This window comes from Narcine bancroftii, chromosome 1 (genome assembly GCF_036971445.1).
Source record: "Narcine bancroftii isolate sNarBan1 chromosome 1, sNarBan1.hap1, whole genome shotgun sequence".
NCBI classification, from domain to species: domain Eukaryota; kingdom Metazoa; phylum Chordata; class Chondrichthyes; order Torpediniformes; family Narcinidae; genus Narcine; species Narcine bancroftii.
The window spans coordinates 313,004,318-313,022,913 of record NC_091469.1 but is presented as its reverse complement, the minus strand read 5'-3'; positions in this window follow the sequence as shown (position 1 = coordinate 313,022,913).

Below are 18,596 nucleotides of genomic sequence, written 5' to 3'. Positions count from 1 at the left end.
GGCGGGGAATCAGAGGCGGGGAAACAGAGGCGGGGAATCAGATATGGGGAATCAGAGGTGGGGAATCAGTGGTTGGGAATCAGAGGCAGGGAATCAGATATGGGGAATCAGAGGTTGGGAATCAGATGTGCGGAATCAGATATGGGGAATCAGAGTCCGGGAATCAGAGATGGGGAATCAGAGGCGGGGAATGAGATATGGGGAATCAGAGGCGGGGAATCAGAGGCAGGGAATCAGATGTGCGGAATCAGAGATGGGGAATCAGAGTCCGGGAATCAGAGATGGGGAATCAGAGGCGGGGAAAGAGATATGGGGAATCAGAGGTAGGGAATCAGAGGCGCGGAAACAGATGCTGGGAATCAGATATGGGGAATCAGAGGTGGCGTATCAAAGGCGCTGAATCAGAGATGGGGAATCAGATGCGGGGAATCAGAGGCGGGGAATCAGAGCTGGGGAATCAGAGGCGGGGAATCAGATTTGGGGAATCAGAGGCAGGGAATTAGATATGGGGAAACAGAGGAGGGGAATCAGAGGCGGGGAAACAGAGGCGTGGAATCAGATATGGGGAATCAGAGGTGGGGAATAAGTGGCAGGGAAGCAGAGGCGGGGTATCAGAGCTGGGGAATCAGAGGCGGGGAATCTGAGTTGGGTTATCAGAGGAGGGGAATCAGATATGGGGAAACATGCGGGGCATCAGAGGCGGGGAAACAGAGGCGGGGAATCAGATATGGGGAATCAGAGGTGGGGAATCAGAGGCAGGGAATCAGATGTGCGGAATCAGAGATGGGGTATCAGAGGCATGGAATCAGAATCAGAAGCGGAGAATCAGAGGCCGGGAATCAGAGGCCGGGAATCAGATGCCGGGAATAAGAGGCCGGGAATCAGAGGTGGGGAATCTGAGTCCGGGAATCAGAAATGGGGAATCAGAGGCGGGGAATGAGATATGGGGAATCAGAGGCGGGGAATCAGAGGCGGGGAAACAGAGGCGGGGAATCAGATATGTGGAATCAGAGGTGGCGAATCAAAGGCGCTGAATCAGAGATGGGGAATCAGAGGCGGGGAATCAGAGGCAGGGAATCAAACACAGGGAATCAGAGGTGGGGAATCAGAGTTGGGGAATCAGAGGCGGGGACTCAGATATTGGGGAAACAGAGGCGGGGAATCAGAGGCGGGGAAACAGAGGCGGGGAATCAGATATAGGGAATCAGAGGTGGGGAATCAGAGGTTGCGAATCAGAGGCAGGGAATCAGAGGCGGGGAATCAGAGGCGGGGAATGAGTGGCAGGGAATCAGATATGCGGAATCAGAGATGGGGAATCAGAGGAAGGGAATCAGAGGCGGGGAATCAGAGGCAGGGAATCAGAGGCCGGGAATCATAGGCGGGGAATCAGATATGGGGAATCAGAGGTGGGGAATCAGAGGCAGGGAATCAGATGTGCGGAATCAGAGATGGGGAATCAGAGGCAGAGAATCAGAATCAGAAGCGGGGAATAAGATGACGGGAATCAGAGGTGGGGAAACAGAGTCCGGGAATCAGAGATGGGGAATCAGAGGCGGGGAATGAGATATTGGGAATCAGAGGCGGGGAATCAGAGGCAGGGAAACAGAGGCGGAGAATCAGATATGGGGAATCAGAGATGGCGAATCAAAGGCGTTGAATCAGAGATGGGGAATCAGAGGCGGGGAATCAGAGGCGGGGAATCAGAGTTGGGGAATCAGAGGCGGGGAATCAGATATGGGGAAACAGAGGTGGGGAATCAGAGGCGGTGAAACAGAGGTGGGGAATCAGATATGGGGAATCAGAGGTGGCGAATCAAAGGTTGTGAATCAGAGATGGGGAATCAGAGGCGGGGAATCAGAGGCAGGGAAACAAACACGGGGAATCAGAGGTGGGGAATCAGAGCTGGGGAATCAGAGGCGGGGAATCAGAGTTGGGGAATCAGAGGCGTGGAATCAGATATGGGGAAACAGAGGCGGGGAATCAGAGGCGGGGAATCAGAGGCAGGGAATCAGAGGCAGGGAATCAGAGGTCGGGAATCAGAGGCGGGGAATCAGATATGGGGAATCAGAGGTGGGGAATCAGAGGCAGGGAATCAGATGTGCGGAATCAGAGGTGGGGAATCAGAGTCCGGGAATCAGTGATGGGGAATCAGAGGCGGGGAATGAGATATTGGGAATCAGAGGCGGGGAATCAGAGGCAGGGAAACAGAGGCGGAGAATCAGATATGGGGAATCAGAGATGGCGAATCAAAGGCGTTGAATCAGAGATGGGGAATCAGAGGCGGGGAATCAGAGGCGGGGAATCAGAGTTGGGGAATCAGAGGCGGGGAATCAGATATGGGGAAACAGAGGTGGGAAATCAGAGGCGGGGAAACAGAGGTGGGGAATCAGATATGGGGAATCAGAGGTGGGGAATCAGAGGTTGGGAATCAAACACGGGGAATGAGAGACGGGGAATCATCGCTGGGGAATCAGAGGCGGGGAATCAGAGTTGGGGAATCAGAGGCGGGGAATCAGATATGGGGAAACAGAGGCGGGGAACAGAGGCGGGGAATCAGATATGGGGAAACAGAGGCGGGGAATCAGAGGCGGGGAAACAGAGGCGGGGAATCAGATACAGGGAATGAGATATTGGGAATCAGAGGCGGGGAATCAGAAGCAGGGAAACAGAGGCGGGGAATCAGATATGGGGAATCAGAGGTTGGGAATCAGAGGCAGGGAATCAGAGGTGGGGAATCAGAGGCAGGGAATCAGATGCGGGGAATCAGAGGCGGGGAATCAGAGCTGGGGAATCAGAGGCGGGGAATCAGAGTTGGGGAATCAGAGGCCGGGAATTAGATATGGGGAAACAGAGGAGGGGAATCAGAGCGGGGAAACAGAGGCGGGGAATCAGATATGGGGAATCAGAGGTGGGGAATAAGTTGCAGGGAAGCAGAGGCCAGGTATCAGAGCTGGGGAATAAGAGGCGGGGAATCTGAGTTGGGGTATCAGAGGCGGGGAATCAGATATGGGGAAACAGAGGCGGGGGATCAGAGGTGGGGAAACAGAGGCGGGGAATCAGATATGGGGAATCAGATGTGGGGAATCAGAGGCAGGGAATCAGATGTGCGGAATCAGAGATGGGGAATCAGAGGCTTGGAATCAGAATCAGAAGTGGGGAATCAGAGGCCGGGAATCAGAGGCCGGGAATCAGATGCCGGGAATAAGAGGCCAGGAATCAGAGGTGGGGAATCAGAGTCCGGGAATCAGAGATGGGGAATCAGAGGCGGGGAATGAGATATGGGGAATCAGAGGTGGGGAATCAGAGGCGGGGAAACAGAGGCGGGGAATCAGATATGGGGAATCAGAGGTGGCGAATCAAAGGTTGTGAATCAGAGATGGTGAATCAGAGGCGGGGAATCAGAGGCAGGGAATCAAAAACGGGGAATCAGAGGCGGGGAATCAGAGCTGGGGAACCAGAGGCGGGGAATCAGAGTTGAGGAATCAGAGGCGTGGAATCAGATATGGGGAAACAGAGGCAGGGAATCAGAGGCGGGGAAACAGAGGCGGGGAATCAGATATGGGGAATCAGAGGTGGGGAATCAGATATGGGGAAACAGAGGTGGGGAATCAGAGGTGGAAAACAGAGGCGGGGAATCAGTGGTTGGGAATCAGAGGCAGGGAATCAGATATGGGGAATCAGAGTTGGGGAATCAGTGGTTGGGAATCAGATGCAGGTAATCAGAGGCGGGGAATCAGAGGCGGGGAATCAGAGGCAGGGAATCAGATGTGCGGAATCAGAGATGGGGAATCAGAGTCCGGGAATCAGAGATGGGGAATCAGAGGCGGGGAATGAGATATGGGGAATCAGAGGCGGGGAATCAGAGGTGGGGAAACAGATGCGGTGAATCAGATATGGGGAATCAGAGGTGGCGAATCAAAGGCGCTGAATCAGAGATGGGGAATCAGAGGCGGGGAATCAGAGGCAGGGAATCAAACACGGGGAATCAGAGGCGGGGAATCAGAGTTGGGGAATCAGAGGCGGGGAATCAGAGGCGGGGAAACAGAGGCGGGGAATCAGATATGGGGAATCAGAGGTGGGGAATCAGATGTTACGAATCAGAGGCAGTGAATCAGAGGCGGGGAATCAGAGGCGGGGAATCAGAGGCAGGGAATCAGATGTGCGGAATCAGAGATGGGGAATCAGAGGCAGGGAATCAGAGGAGGGGAATCAGAGGCAGGGAATCAGAGGCCGGGAATCAGAGGCGGGGAATCAGATATGGGGAATCAGAGGTGGGGAATCAGAGGCAGGGTATCAGATGTGCGGAATCAGAGATGGGGAGTCAGAGGCAGAGAATCAGAATCAGAAGCGGGGAATAAGAGGCCGGGAATCAGAGGTGGGGAATCAGAGTCCGGGAATCAGAGATGGGGAATCAGAGGCGGGGAATGAGATATTGGGAATCAGAGGCTTGGAATCAGAGGCAGGGAAACAGAGGCGGGGAATCAGATATGGGGAATCAGAGGTTGGGAATCAGAGGCAGGGAATCAGAAGTGGGGAATCAGAGGCTGGGAATCAGATGCGGGGAATCAGAGGCGGGGAATCAGAGCTGGGGAATCAGAGGCGGGGAATCAGAGGCGGGGAAACAGAGGCGTGGAATCAGATATGGGGAATCAGAGGTGGGGAATAAGTGGCAGGGAAGCAGAGGCGGGGTATAAGAGCTGGCAGAGGCGGGGAATCTGAGTTGGGTTATCAGAGGAGGGGAATCAGATATGGGGAAACATGCGGGGCATCAGAGGCGGGGAAACAGAGGCGGGGAATCAGATATGGGGAATCAGAGGTGGGGAATCAGAGGCAGGGAATCAGATGTGCGGAATCAGAGATGGGGTATCAGAGGCATGGAATCAGAATCAGAAGCGGAGAATCAGAGGCCGGGAATCAGAGGCCGGGAATCAGATGCCGGGAATAAGAGGCCGGGAATCAGAGGTGGGGAATCTGAGTCCGGGAATCAAAAATGAGGAATCAGAGGCGGGGAATGAGATATGGGGAATCAGAGGCGGGGAATCAGAGGCGGGGAAACAGAGGCGGGGAATCAGATATGGGGAATCAGAGGTGGCGAATCAAAGGTTGTGAATCAGAGATGGGGAATCAGAGGCGGGGAATCAGAGGCAGGGAAACAAACACGGGGAATCAGAGGCGGGGAATCAGAGCTGGGGAATCAGAGGCGGGGAATCAGAGTTGGGGAATCAGAGGCGTGGAATCAGATATGGGGAAACAGAGGCGGAGAATCAGAGGCAGGGAAACAGAGGCGGGGAATCAGATATGGGGAATCAGAGGTGGGGAATCAGAGGTTGGGAGTCAGAGGCAGGGAATCAGAGGCGGGGAATCAGAGGCGGGGAATCAGAGGCAGGGAATCAGATGTGCAGAATCAGAGAAGGGGAATCAGAGGCAGGGAATCAGAGGCGGGGAATCAGAGGCGGGGAATCAGAGGCCGGGAATCAGAGGCCGGGAATCAGAGGCCGGGAATGAGAGGCCGGGAATCAGAGGCTGGAAATCAGAGGCCGGGAATCAGAGGTGGGGAATAAGAGGCACGGAATCAGATGTGCGGTATCAGAGATGGGGAATCACAGGCAGGGAATCAGAGGCGGGGAATCAGAGGCGCGGAATCAGAGGCAGGGAATCGGATTTGCGGAATCAGAGATGTGGAATCAGAGGTGGGGAATCAGAGTCCGGGAATCAGAGATGGGGAATTAGAGGCGGGGAATCAGAGGCGGGGAAACCTAGGTGGGGAATCAGATATGGGGAATCAGAGGTGGGGAATCAGAGGTGCTGAATCAGAGATGGTGAAACAGAGGCGGGGAATCAGAGGCAGGAAATCAGACATGGGGAATGAGAGGCTGGGAATCAGACACGGGGAATCAGAGGTGGGGAATCAGAGCTGGGGAATCAGAGGTGGGGAATCAGAGTTGGGGAATCAGAGGCGGGGAATCAGATATGGGGAAACAGAGGCGGGGAATCAGAGGCAGGGAAACAGAGGCGGGGAATCAGATATGGGGAATCAGAGGAGGGGAATCAGAGGTTGGGAATCAGAGGCAGGGACTCAGAGGTTGGGATTCAGATGCAGGGAATCAGATGCGGGGAATAAGAGGTGGGGATTCAGAGGCGAGGAATCAGAGGCAGGGAATCAGAGTTGGGGAATCAGAGGCAGGGAATTAGATATGGGGAAACAGAGGCGGGGAATTAGAGGCGGGGAATCAGAGGCCGGGAATAAGAGGCCGGGAATCAGAGGTGGGTAATCAGAGTCCGGGAATCAGAGGCGGGGAATGAGATATGGGGAATTAGAGGCGGGGAATCAGAGGCGGGGAAACAGAGGCGGGGAATCAGATATGGGGAATCAGAGGTGGCGAATCAAAGGCGGTGAATCAGAGATGGGGAATCAGAGGCGGGGAATCAGAGGCAGGGAATCAAACACGGGGAATGAGAGACGGGGAATCATAGCTGGGGAATCAGAGGCGGGGAATCAGAGTTGGGGAATCAGAGGCGCTGAATCAGATATGGGGAAACAGAGGCGGGAAATCAGAGGCGGGGAAACAGAGGCGGGGAATCAGATATGGGGAATCAGAGGTGGGGAATCAGATATGGGGAAACAGAGGCGGGGAATCAGAGGCGGGGAAACAGAGGCGGGGAATCAGATATGGGGAATCAGAGGTGGGGAATCAGTGGTTGGGAATCAGAGGCAGGGAATCAGATATGGGGAATCAGAGGATGGGAATCAGATGTGCGGAATCAGATATGGGGAATCAGAGTCCGGGAATCAGAGATGGGGAATCAGAGGCGGGGAATGAGATATGGGGAATCAGAGGCGGGGAATCAGAGGCAGGGAATCAGATGTGCGGAATCAGAGATGGGGAATCAGAGTCCGGGAATCAGAGATGGGGAATCAGAGGCGGGGAAAGAGATATGGGGAATCAGAGGTGGGGAATCAGAGGCGCGGAAACATATGCTGGGAATCAGATATGGGGAATCAGAGGTGGCGAACCAAAGGCGCTGAATCAGAGATGGGGAATCAGATGCGGGGAATCAGAGGCGGGGAATCAGAGCTGGGGAATCAGAGGCGGGGAATCAGATTTGGGGAATCAGAGGCAGGGAATTAGATATGGGGAAACAGAGGAGGGGAATCAGAGGCGGGGAAACAGAGGCGTGGAATCAGATATGGGGAATCAGAGGTGGGGAATAAGTGGCAGGGAAGCAGAGGCGGGGTATCAGAGCTGGGGAATCAGAGGCGGGGAATCTGAGTTGGGTTATCAGAGGAGGGGAATCAGATATGGGGAAACATGCGGGGCATCAGAGGCGGGGAAACAGAGGCGGGGAATCAGATATGGGGAATCAGAGGTGGGGAATCAGAGGCAGGGAATCAGATGTGCGGAATCAGAGATGGGGTATCAGAGGCATGGAATCAGAATCAGAAGCGGAGAATCAGAGGCCGGGAATCAGAGGCCGGGAATCAGATGCCGGGAATAAGAGGCCGGGAATCAGAGGTGGGGAATCTGAGTCCGGGAATCAGAAATGGGGAATCAGAGGCGGGGAATGAGATATGGGGAATCAGAGGCGGGGAATCAGAGGCGGGGAAACAGAGGCGGGGAATCAGATATGTGGAATCAGAGGTGGCGAATCAAAGGCGCTGAATCAGAGATGGGGAATCAGAGGCGGGGAATCAGAGGCAGGGAATCAAACACAGGGAATCAGAGGTGGGGAATCAGAGTTGGGGAATCAGAGGCGGGGACTCAGATATTGGGGAAACAGAGGCGGGGAATCAGAGGCGGGGAAACAGAGGCGGGGAATCAGATATAGGGAATCAGAGGTGGGGAATCAGAGGTTGCGAATCAGAGGCAGGGAATCAGAGGCGGGGAATCAGAGGCGGGGAATGAGTGGCAGGGAATCAGATATGCGGAATCAGAGATGGGGAATCAGAGGAAGGGAATCAGAGGCGGGGAATCAGAGGCAGGGAATCAGAGGCCGGGAATAATAGGCGGGGAATCAGATATGGGGAATCAGAGGTGGGGAATCAGAGGCAGGGAATCAAATGTGCGGAATCAGAGATGGGGAATCAGAGGCAGAGAATCAGAATCAGAAGCGGGGAATAAGATGACGGGAATCAGAGGTGGGGAAACAGAGTCCGGGAATCAGAGATGGGGAATCAGAGGCGGGGAATGAGATATTGGGAATCAGAGGCGGGGAATCAGAGGCAGGGAAACAGAGGCGGAGAATCAGATATGGGGAATCAGAGATGGCGAATCAAAGGCGTTGAATCAGAGATGGGGAATCAGAGGCGGGGAATCAGAGGCGGGGAATCAGATATGGGGAATCAGAGGTGGCGAATCAAAGGCGCTGAATCAGAGGCCGGGAATCAGAGGCCGGGAATGAGAGGCCGGGAATCAGAGGCTGGAAATCAGAGGCCGGGAATCAGAGGTGGGGAATAAGAGGCACGGAATCAGATGTGCGGTATCAGAGATGGGGAATCACAGGCAGGGAATCAGAGTTGGGGAATCAGAGGCGGGGAATCAGATATGGGGAAACAGAGGCGGGGAACAGAGGCGGGGAATCAGAATGGGGAAACAGAGGCGGGGAATCAGAGGCGGGGAAACAGAGGCGGGGAATCAGATACAGGGAATGAGATATTGGGAATCAGAGGCGGGGAATCAGAAGCAGGGAAACAGAGGCGGGGAATCAGATATGGGGAATCAGAGGTTGGGAATCAGAGGCAGGGAATCAGAGGTGGGGAATCAGAGGCAGGGAATCAGATGCGGGGAATCAGAGGCGGGGAATCAGAGCTGGGGAATCAGAGGCGGGGAATCAGAGTTGGGGAATCAGAGGCCGGGAATTAGATATGGGGAAACAGAGGAGGGGAATCAGAGCGGGGAAACAGAGGCGGGGAATCAGATATGGGGAATCAGAGGTGGGGAATAAGTTGCAGGGAAGCAGAGGCCAGGTATCAGAGCTGGGGAATAAGAGGCGGGGAATCTGAGTTGGGGTATCAGAGGCGGGGAATCAGATATGGGGAAACAGAGGCGGGGGATCAGAGGTGGGGAAACAGAGGCGGGGAATCAGATATGGGGAATCAGATGTGGGGAATCAGAGGCAGGGAATCAGATGTGCGGAATCAGAGATGGGGAATCAGAGGCTTGGAATCAGAATCAGAAGCGGGGAATCAGAGGCCGGGAATCAGAGGCCGGGAATCAGATGCCGGGAATAAGAGGCCAGGAATCAGAGGTGGGGAATCAGAGTCCGGGAATCAGAGATGGGGAATCAGAGGCGGGGAATGAGATATGGGGAATCAGAGGTGGGGAATCAGAGGCGGGGAAACAGAGGCGGGGAATCAGATATGGGGAATCAGAGGTGGCGAATCAAAGGTTGTGAATCAGAGATGGTGAATCAGAGGCGGGGAATCAGAGGCAGGGAATCAAACACGGGGAATCAGAGGCGGGGAATCAGAGCTGGGGAACCAGAGGCGGGGAATCAGAGTTGAGGAATCAGAGGCGTGGAATCAGATATGGGGAAACAGAGGCAGGGAATCAGAGGCTGGGAAACAGAGGCGGGGAATCAGATATGGGGAATCAGAGGTGGGGAATCAGATATGGGGAAACAGAGGTGGGGAATCAGAGGTGGAAAACAGAGGCGGGGAATCAGTGGTTGGGAATCAGAGGCAGGGAATCAGATATGGGGAATCAGAGTTGGGGAATCAGTGGTTGGGAATCAGAGGCAGGTAATCAGAGGCGGGGAATCAGAGGCGGGGAATCAGAGGCAGGGAATCAGATGTGCGGAATCAGAGATGGGGAATCAGAGTCCGGGAATCAGAGATGGGGAATCAGAGGCGGGGAATGAGATATGGGGAATCAGAGGCGGGGAATCAGAGGTGGGGAAACAGATGCGGTGAATCAGATATGGGGAATCAGAGGTGGCGAATCAAAGGCGCTGAATCAGAGATGGGGAATCAGAGGCGGGGAATCAGAGGCAGGGAATCAAACACGGGGAATCAGAGGCGGGGAATCAGAGTTGGGGAATCAGAGGCGGGGAATCAGAGGCGGGGAAACAGAGGCGGGGAATCAGATATGGGGAATCAGAGGTGGGGAATCAGATGTTACGAATCAGAGGCAGTGAATCAGAGGCGGGGAATCAGAGGCGGGGAATCAGAGGCAGGGAATCAGATGTGCGGAATCAGAGATGGGGAATCAGAGGCAGGGAATCAGAGGAGGGGAATCAGAGGCAGGGAATCAGAGGCCGGGAATCAGAGGCGGGGAATCAGATATGGGGAATCAGAGGTGGGGAATCAGAGGCAGGGTATCAGATGTGCGGAATCAGAGATGGGGAGTCAGAGGCAGAGAATCAGAATCAGAAGCGGGGAATAAGAGGCCGGGAATCAGAGGTGGGGAATCAGAGTCCGGGAATCAGAGATGGGGAATCAGAGGCGGGGAATGAGATATTGGGAATCAGAGGCGGGGAATCAGAGGCAGGGAAACAGAGGCGGGGAATCAGATATGGGGAATCAGAGGTTGGGAATCAGAGGCAGGGAATCAGAAGTGGGGAATCAGAGGCTGGGAATCAGATGCGGGGAATCAGAGGCGGGGAATCAGAGCTGGGGAATCAGAGGCGGGGAATCAGATTTGGGGAATCAGAGGCAGGGAATTAGATATGGGGAAACAGAGGAGGGGAATCAGAGGCGGGGAAACAGAGGCGTGGAATCAGATATGGGGAATCAGAGGTGGGGAATAAGTGGCAGGGAAGCAGAGGCGGGGTATAAGAGCTGGGGAATCAGAGGTGGGGAATCTGAGTTGGGTTATCAGAGGAGGGGAATCAGATATGGGGAAACATGCGGGGCATCAGAGGCGGGGAAACAGAGGCGGGGAATCAGATATGGGGAATCAGAGGTGGGGAATCAGAGGCAGGGAATCAGATGTGCGGAATCAGAGATGGGGTATCAGAGGCATGGAATCAGAATCAGAAGCGGAGAATCAGAGGCCGGGAATCAGAGGCCGGGAATCAGATGCCGGGAATAAGAGGCCGGGAATCAGAGGTGGGGAATCTGAGTCCGGGAATCAAAAATGAGGAATCAGAGGCGGGGAATGAGATATGGGGAATCAGAGGCGGGGAATCAGAGGCGGGGAAACAGAGGCGGGGAATCAGATATGGGGAATCAGAGGTGGCGAATCAAAGGTTGTGAATCAGAGATGGGGAATCAGAGGCGGGGAATCAGAGGCAGGGAAACAAACACGGGGAATCAGAGGCGGGGAATCAGAGCTGGGGAATCAGAGGCGGGGAATCAGAGTTGGGGAATCAGAGGCGTGGAATCAGATATGGGGAAACAGAGGCGGAGAATCAGAGGCGGGGAAACAGAGGCGGGGAATCAGATATGGGGAATCAGAGGTGGGGAATCAGAGGTTGGGAGTCAGAGGCAGGGAATCAGAGGCGGGGAATCAGAGGCGGGGAATCAGAGGCAGGGAGTCAGATGTGCAGAATCAGAGAAGGGGAATCAGAGGCAGGGAATCAGAGGCGGGGAATCAGAGGCGGGGAATCAGAGGCCGGGAATCAGAGGCCGGGAATCAGAGGCCGGGAATGAGAGGCCGGGAATCAGAGGCTGGATATCAGAGGCCGGGAATCAGAGGTGGGGAATAAGAGGCACGGAATCAGATGTGCGGTATCAGAGATGGGGAATCACAGGCAGGGAATCAGAGGCGGGGAATCAGAGGCGCGGAATCAGAGGCAGGGAATCGGATGTGCGGAATCAGAGATGGGGAATCAGAGGTGGGGAATCAGAGTCCGGGAATCAGAGATGGGGAATTAGAGGCGGGGAATCAGAGGCGGGGAAACCTAGGTGGGGAATCAGATATGGGGAATCAGAGGTGGGGAATCAGAGGTGCTGAATCAGAGATGGTGAATCAGAGGCGGGGAATCAGAGGCAGGAAATCAGACATGGGGAATGAGAGGCTGGGAATCAGACACGGGGAATCAGAGGTGGGGAATCAGAGCTGGGGAATCAGAGGTGGGGAATCAGAGTTGGGGAATCAGAGGCGGGGAATCAGATATGTGGAAACAGAGGCGGGGAATCAGAGGCAGGGAAACAGAGGCGGGGAATCAGATATGGGGAATCAGAGGAGGGGAATCAGAGGTTGGGAATCAGAGGCAGGGACTCAGAGGTTGGGATTCAGATGCAGGGAATCAGATGCGGGGAATAAGAGGTGGGGATTCAGAGGCGAGGAATCAGAGGCAGGGAATCAGAGTTGGGGAATCAGAGGCAGGGAATTAGATATGGGGAAACAGAGGCGGGGAATTAGAGGCGGGGAATCAGAGGCCGGGAATAAGAGGCCGGGAATCAGAGGTGGGTAATCAGAGTCCGGGAATCAGAGGCGGGGAATGAGATATGGGGAATTAGAGGCGGGGAATCAGAGGCGGGGAAACAGAGGCGGGGAATCAGATATGGGGAATCAGAGGTGGCGAATCAAAGGCGGTGAATCAGAGATGGGGAATCAGAGGCGGGGAATCAGAGGCAGGGAATCAAACACGGGGAATGAGAGACGGGGAATCATAGCTGGGGAATCAGAGGCGGGGAATCAGAGTTGGGGAATCAGAGGCGCTGAATCAGATATGGGGAAACAGAGGCGGGAAATCAGAGGCGGGGAAACAGAGGCGGGGAATCAGATATGGGGAATCAGAGGTGGGGAATCAGATATGGGGAAACAGAGGCGGGGAATCAGAGGCGGGGAAACAGAGGCGGGGAATCAGATATGGGGAATCAGAGGTGGGGAATCAGTGGTTGGGAATCAGAGGCAGGGAATCAGATATGGGGAATCAGAGGTTGGGAATCAGATGTGCGGAATCAGATATGGGGAATCAGAGTCCGGGAATCAGAGATGGGGAATCAGAGGCGGGGAATGAGATATGGGGAATCAGAGGCGGGGAATCAGAGGCAGGGAATCAGATGTGCGGAATCAGAGATGGGGAATCAGAGTCCGGGAATCAGAGATGGGGAATCAGAGGCGGGGAAAGAGATATGGGGAATCAAAGGTGGGGAATCAGAGGCGCGGAAACAGATGCTGGGAATCAGATATAGGGAATCAGAGGTGGCGAATCAAAGGCGCTGAATCAGAGATGGGGAATCAGATGCGGGGAATCAGAGGCGGGGAATCAGAGCTGGGGAATCAGAGGCGGGGAATCAGATTTGGGGAATCAGAGGCAGGGAATTAGATATGGGGAAACAGAGGAGGGGAATCAGAGGCGGGGAAACAGAGGCGTGGAATCAGATATGGGGAATCAGAGGTGGGGAATAAGTGGCAGGGAAGCAGAGGCGGGGTATCAGAGCTGGGGAATCAGAGGCGGGGAATCTGAGTTGGGTTATCAGAGGAGGGGAATCAGATATGGGGAAACATGCGGGGCATCAGAGGCGGGGAAACAGAGGCGGGGAATCAGATATGGGGAATCAGAGGTGGGGAATCAGAGGCAGGGAATCAGATGTGCGGAATCAGAGATGGGGTATCAGAGGCATGGAATCAGAATCAGAAGCGGAGAATTAGAGGCCGGGAATCAGAAGCCGGGAATCAGATGCCGGGAATAAGAGGCCGGGAATCAGAGGTGGGGAATCTGAGTCCGGGAATCAGAAATGGGGAATCAGAGGCGGGGAATGAGATATGGGGAATCAGAGGCGGGGAATCAGAGGCGGGGAAACAGAGGCGGGGAATCAGATATGTGGAATCAGAGGTGGCGAATCAAAGGCGCTGAATCAGAGATGGGGAATCAGAGGCGGGGAATCAGAGGCAGGGAATCAAACACAGGGAATCAGAGGTGGGGAATCAGAGTTGGGGAATCAGAGGCGGGGACTCAGATATTGGGGAAACAGAGGCGGGGAATCAGAGGCGGGGAAACAGAGGCGGGGAATCAGATATAGGGAATCAGAGGTGGGGAATCAGAGGTTGCGAATCAGAGGCAGGGAATCAGAGGCGGGGAATCAGAGGCGGGGAATGAGTGGCAGGGAATCAGATATGCGGAATCAGAGATGGGGAATCAGAGGAAGGGAATCAGAGGCGGGGAATCAGAGGCAGCGAATCAGAGGCCGGGAATCATAGGCGGGGAATCAGATATGGGGAATCAGAGGTGGGGAATCAGAGGCAGGGAATCAAATGTGCGGAATCAGAGATGGGGAATCAGAGGCAGAGAATCAGAATCAGAAGCGGGGAATAAGATGACGGGAATCAGAGGTGGGGAAACAGAGTCCGGGAATCAGAGATGGGGAATCAGAGGCGGGGAATGAGATATTGGGAATCAGAGGCGGGGAATCAGAGGCAGGGAAACAGAGGCGGAGAATCAGATATGGGGAATCAGAGATGGCGAATGAAAGGCGTTGAATCTGAGATGGGGAATCAGAGGCGGGGAATCAGAGGCGGGGAATCAGATATGGGGAATCAGAGGTGGCGAATCAAAGGCGCTGAATCAGAGGCCGGGAATCAGAGGCCGGGAATGAGAGGCCGGGAATCAGAGGCTGGAAATCAGAGGCCGGGAATCAGAGGTGGGGAATAAGAGGCACGGAATCAGATGTGCGGTATCAGAGATGGGGAATCACAGGCAGGGAATCAGAGGCGGGGAATCAGAGGCGCGGAATCAGAGGCAGGGAATCGGATGTGCGGAATCAGAGATGGGGAATCAGAGGTGGGGAATCAGAGTCCGGGAATCAGAGATGGGGAATTAGAGGCGGGGAATCAGAGGCGGGGAAACCTAGGTGGGGAATCAGATATGGGGCATCAGAGGTGGGGAATCAGAGGTGCTGAATCAGAGATGGTGAATCAGAGGCGGGGAATCAGAGGCAGGAAATCAGACATGGGGAATGAGAGGCTGGGAATCAGACACGGGGAATCAGAGGTGGGGAATCAGAGCTGGGGAATCAGAGGTGGGGTATCTGAGTTGGGGAATCAGAGGCGGGGAATCAGATATGGGGAATCAGAGGAGGGGAATCAGAGGTTGGGAATCAGAGGCAGGGACTCAGAGGTTGGGATTCAGATGCAGGGAATCAGATGCGGGGAATAAGAGGTGGGGATTCAGAGGCGAGGAATCAGAGGCAGGGAATCAGAGTTGGGGAATCAGAGGCAGGGAATTAGATATGGGGAAACAGAGGCGGGGAATTAGAGGCGGGGAATCAGAGGCCGGGAATAAGAGGCCGGGAATCAGAGGTGGGTAATCAGAGTCCGGGAATCAGAGGCGGGGAATGAGATATGGGGAATTAGAGGCGGGGAATCAGAGGCGGGGAAACAGAGGCGGGGAATCAGATATGGGGAATCAGAGGTGGCGAATCAAAGGCGGTGAATCAGAGATGGGGAATCAGAGGCGGGGAATCAGAGGCAGGGAATCAAACACGGGGAATGAGAGACGGGGAATCATAGCTGGGGAATCAGAGGCGGGGAATCAGAGTTGGGGAATCAGAGGCGCTGAATCAGATATGGGGAAACAGAGGCGGGAAATCAGAGGCGGGGAAACAGAGGCGGGGAATCAGATATGGGGAATCAGAGGTGGGGAATCAGATATGGGGAAACAGAGGCGGGGAATCAGAGGCGGGGAAACAGAGGCGGGGAATCAGATATGGGGAATCAGAGGTGGGGAATCAGTGGTTGGGAATCAGAGGCAGGGAATCAGATATGGGGAATCAGAGGTTGGGAATCAGATGTGCGGAATCAGATATGGGGAATCAGAGTCCGGGAATCAGAGATGGGGAATCAGAGGCGGGGAATGAGATATGGGGAATCAGAGGCGGGGATTCAGAGGCAGGGAATCAGATGTGCAGAATCAGAGATGGGGAATCAGAGTCCGGGAATCAGAGATGGGGAATCAGAGGCGGGGAAAGAGATATGGGGAATCAGAGGTGGGGAATCAGAGGCGGGGAAACAGATGCTGGGAATCAGATATGGGGAATCAGAGGTGGCGAATCAAAGGCGCTGAATCAGAGATGGGGAATCAGATGCGGGGAATCAGAGGCGGGGAATCAGAGCTGGGGAATCAGAGGCGGGGAATCAGATTTGGGGAATCAGAGGCAGGGAATTAGATATGGGGAAACAGAGGAGGGGAATCAGAGGCGGGGAAACAGAGGCGTGGAATCAGATATGGGGAATCAGAGGTGGGGAATAAGTGGCAGGGAAGCAGAGGCGGGGTATCAGAGCTGGGGAATCAGAGGCGGGGAATCTGAGTTGGGTTATCAGAGGAGGGGAATCAGATATGGGGAAACATGCGGGGCATCAGAGGCGGGGAAACAGAGGCGGGGAATCAGATATGGGGATTCAGAGGTGGGGAATCAGAGGCAGAGAATCAGATGTGCGGAATCAGAGATGGGGTATCAGAGGCATGGAATCAGAATCAGAAGCGGAGAATCAGAGGCCGGGAATCAGAGGCCGGGAATCAGATGCCGGGAATAAGAGGCCGGGAATCAGAGGTGGGGAATCTGAGTCCGGGAATCAGAAATGGGGAATCAGAGGCGGGGAATGAGATATGGGGAATCAGAGGCGGGGAATCAGAGGCGGGGAAACAGAGGTGGGGAATCAGATATGGGGAATCAGAGGTGGCGAATCAAAGGCGCTGAATCAGAGATGGGGAATCAGAGGCGGGGAATCAGAGGCAGGGAATCAAACACAGGGAATCAGAGGTGGGGAATCAGAGTTGGGGAATCAGAGGCGGGGACTCAGATATTGGGGAAACAGAGGCGGGGAATCAGAGGCGGGGAAACAGAGGTGGGGAATCAGAGGCGGGGAATGAGTGGCAGGGAATCAGATATGCGGAATCAGAGATGGGGAATCAGAGGAAGGGAATCAGAGGCGGGGAATCAGAGGCAGGGAATCAGAGGCCGGGAATCAGATATGGGGAATCAGAGGTGGCGAATCAAAGGCGCTGAATCAGAGATGGGGAATCAGAGGCGGGGAATCAGAGGCAGGGAATCAAACACAGGGAATCAGAGGTGGGGAATCAGAGTTGGGGAATCAGAGGCGGGGACTCAGATATTGGGGAAACAGAGGCGGGGAATCAGAGGCGGGGAAACAGAGGCGGGGAATCAGAGGCGGGGAATGAGTTGCAGGGAATCAGATATGCGGAATCAGAGATGGGGAATCAGAGGAAGGGAATCAGAGGCGGGGAATCAGAGGCAGGGAATCAGAGGCCGGGAATCATAGGCGGGGAATCAGATATGGGGAATCAGAGGTGGGGAATCAGAGGCGGGGAATCAGATGTGCGGAATCAGAGATGGGGAATCAGAGGCAGAGAATCAGAATCAGAAGCGGGGAATAAGAGGACGGGAATCAGAGGTGGGGAAACAGAGTCTGGGAATCAGAGATGGGGAATCAGAGGCGGGGAATGAGATATTGGGAATCAGAGGCGGGGAATCAGAGGCAGGGAAACAGAGGCGGAGAATCAGATATGGGGAATCAGAGATGGCGAATCAAAGGCGTTGAATCAGAGATGGGGAATCAGAGGCGGGGAATCAGAGGCGGGGAATCAGAGTTGGGGAATCAGAGGCGGGGAATCAGATATGGGGAAACAGAGGTGGGGAATCAGAGGCGGGGAAACAGAGGTGGGGAATCAGATATGGGGAATCAGAGGTGGCGAATCAAAGGTTGTGAATCAGAGATGGGGAATCAGAGGCGGGGAATCAGAGGCAGGGAAACAAACACGGGGAATCAGAGGCGGGGAATCAGAGCTGGGGAATCAGAGGCGGGGAATCAGAGTTGGGGAATCAGAGGCGTGGAATCAGATATGGGGAAACAGAGGCGGGGAATCAGAGGCGGGGAATCAGAGGCAGGGAATCAGAGGTCGGGAATCAGAGGCGGGGAATCAGATATGGGGAATCAGAGGTGGGGAATCAGAGGCAGGGAATCAGATGTGCGGAATCAGAGGTGGGGAATCAGAGTCCGGGAATCAGAGATGGGGAATCAGAGGCGGGGAATGAGATATTGGGAATCAGAGGCGGGGAATCAGAGTTGGGGAATCAGAGGCGGGGAATCAGATATGGGGAAACAGAGGTGGGAAATCAGAGGCGGGGAAACAGAGGTGGGGAATCAGATATGGGGAATCAGAGGTGGGGAATCAGAGGTTGGGAATCAAACACGGGGAATGAGAGACGGGGAATCATAGCTGGGGAATCAGAGGCGGGAAATCAGAGTTGGGGAATCAGAGGCGGGGAATCAGATATGGGGAAACAGAGGCGGGGAACAGAGGCGGGGAATCAGATATGGGGAATCAGAGGCGGGGAATCAGAGGCGGGGAAACAGAGGCGGGGAATCAGATATGGGGAATCAGAGGTGGGGAATCAGATATGGGGAAACAGAGGCGGGGAATACGAGGCGGGAAACACAGGCGGGGAATCAGATATGGGGAATCAGAGGTGGGGAATCAGTGGTTGGGAATCAGAGGCAGGGAATCGGATATGGGGAATCAGAGGTGGGGAATCAGTGGTTGGGAATCAGAGGCAGGTAATCAGAGGCGGGGAATCAGAGGCGGGGAATCAGAGGCAGGGAATCAGATGTGCGGAATCAGAGATGGGGAATCAGAGTCCGGGAATTAGAGATGGGGAATCAGAGGCGGGGAATGAGATATGGGGAATC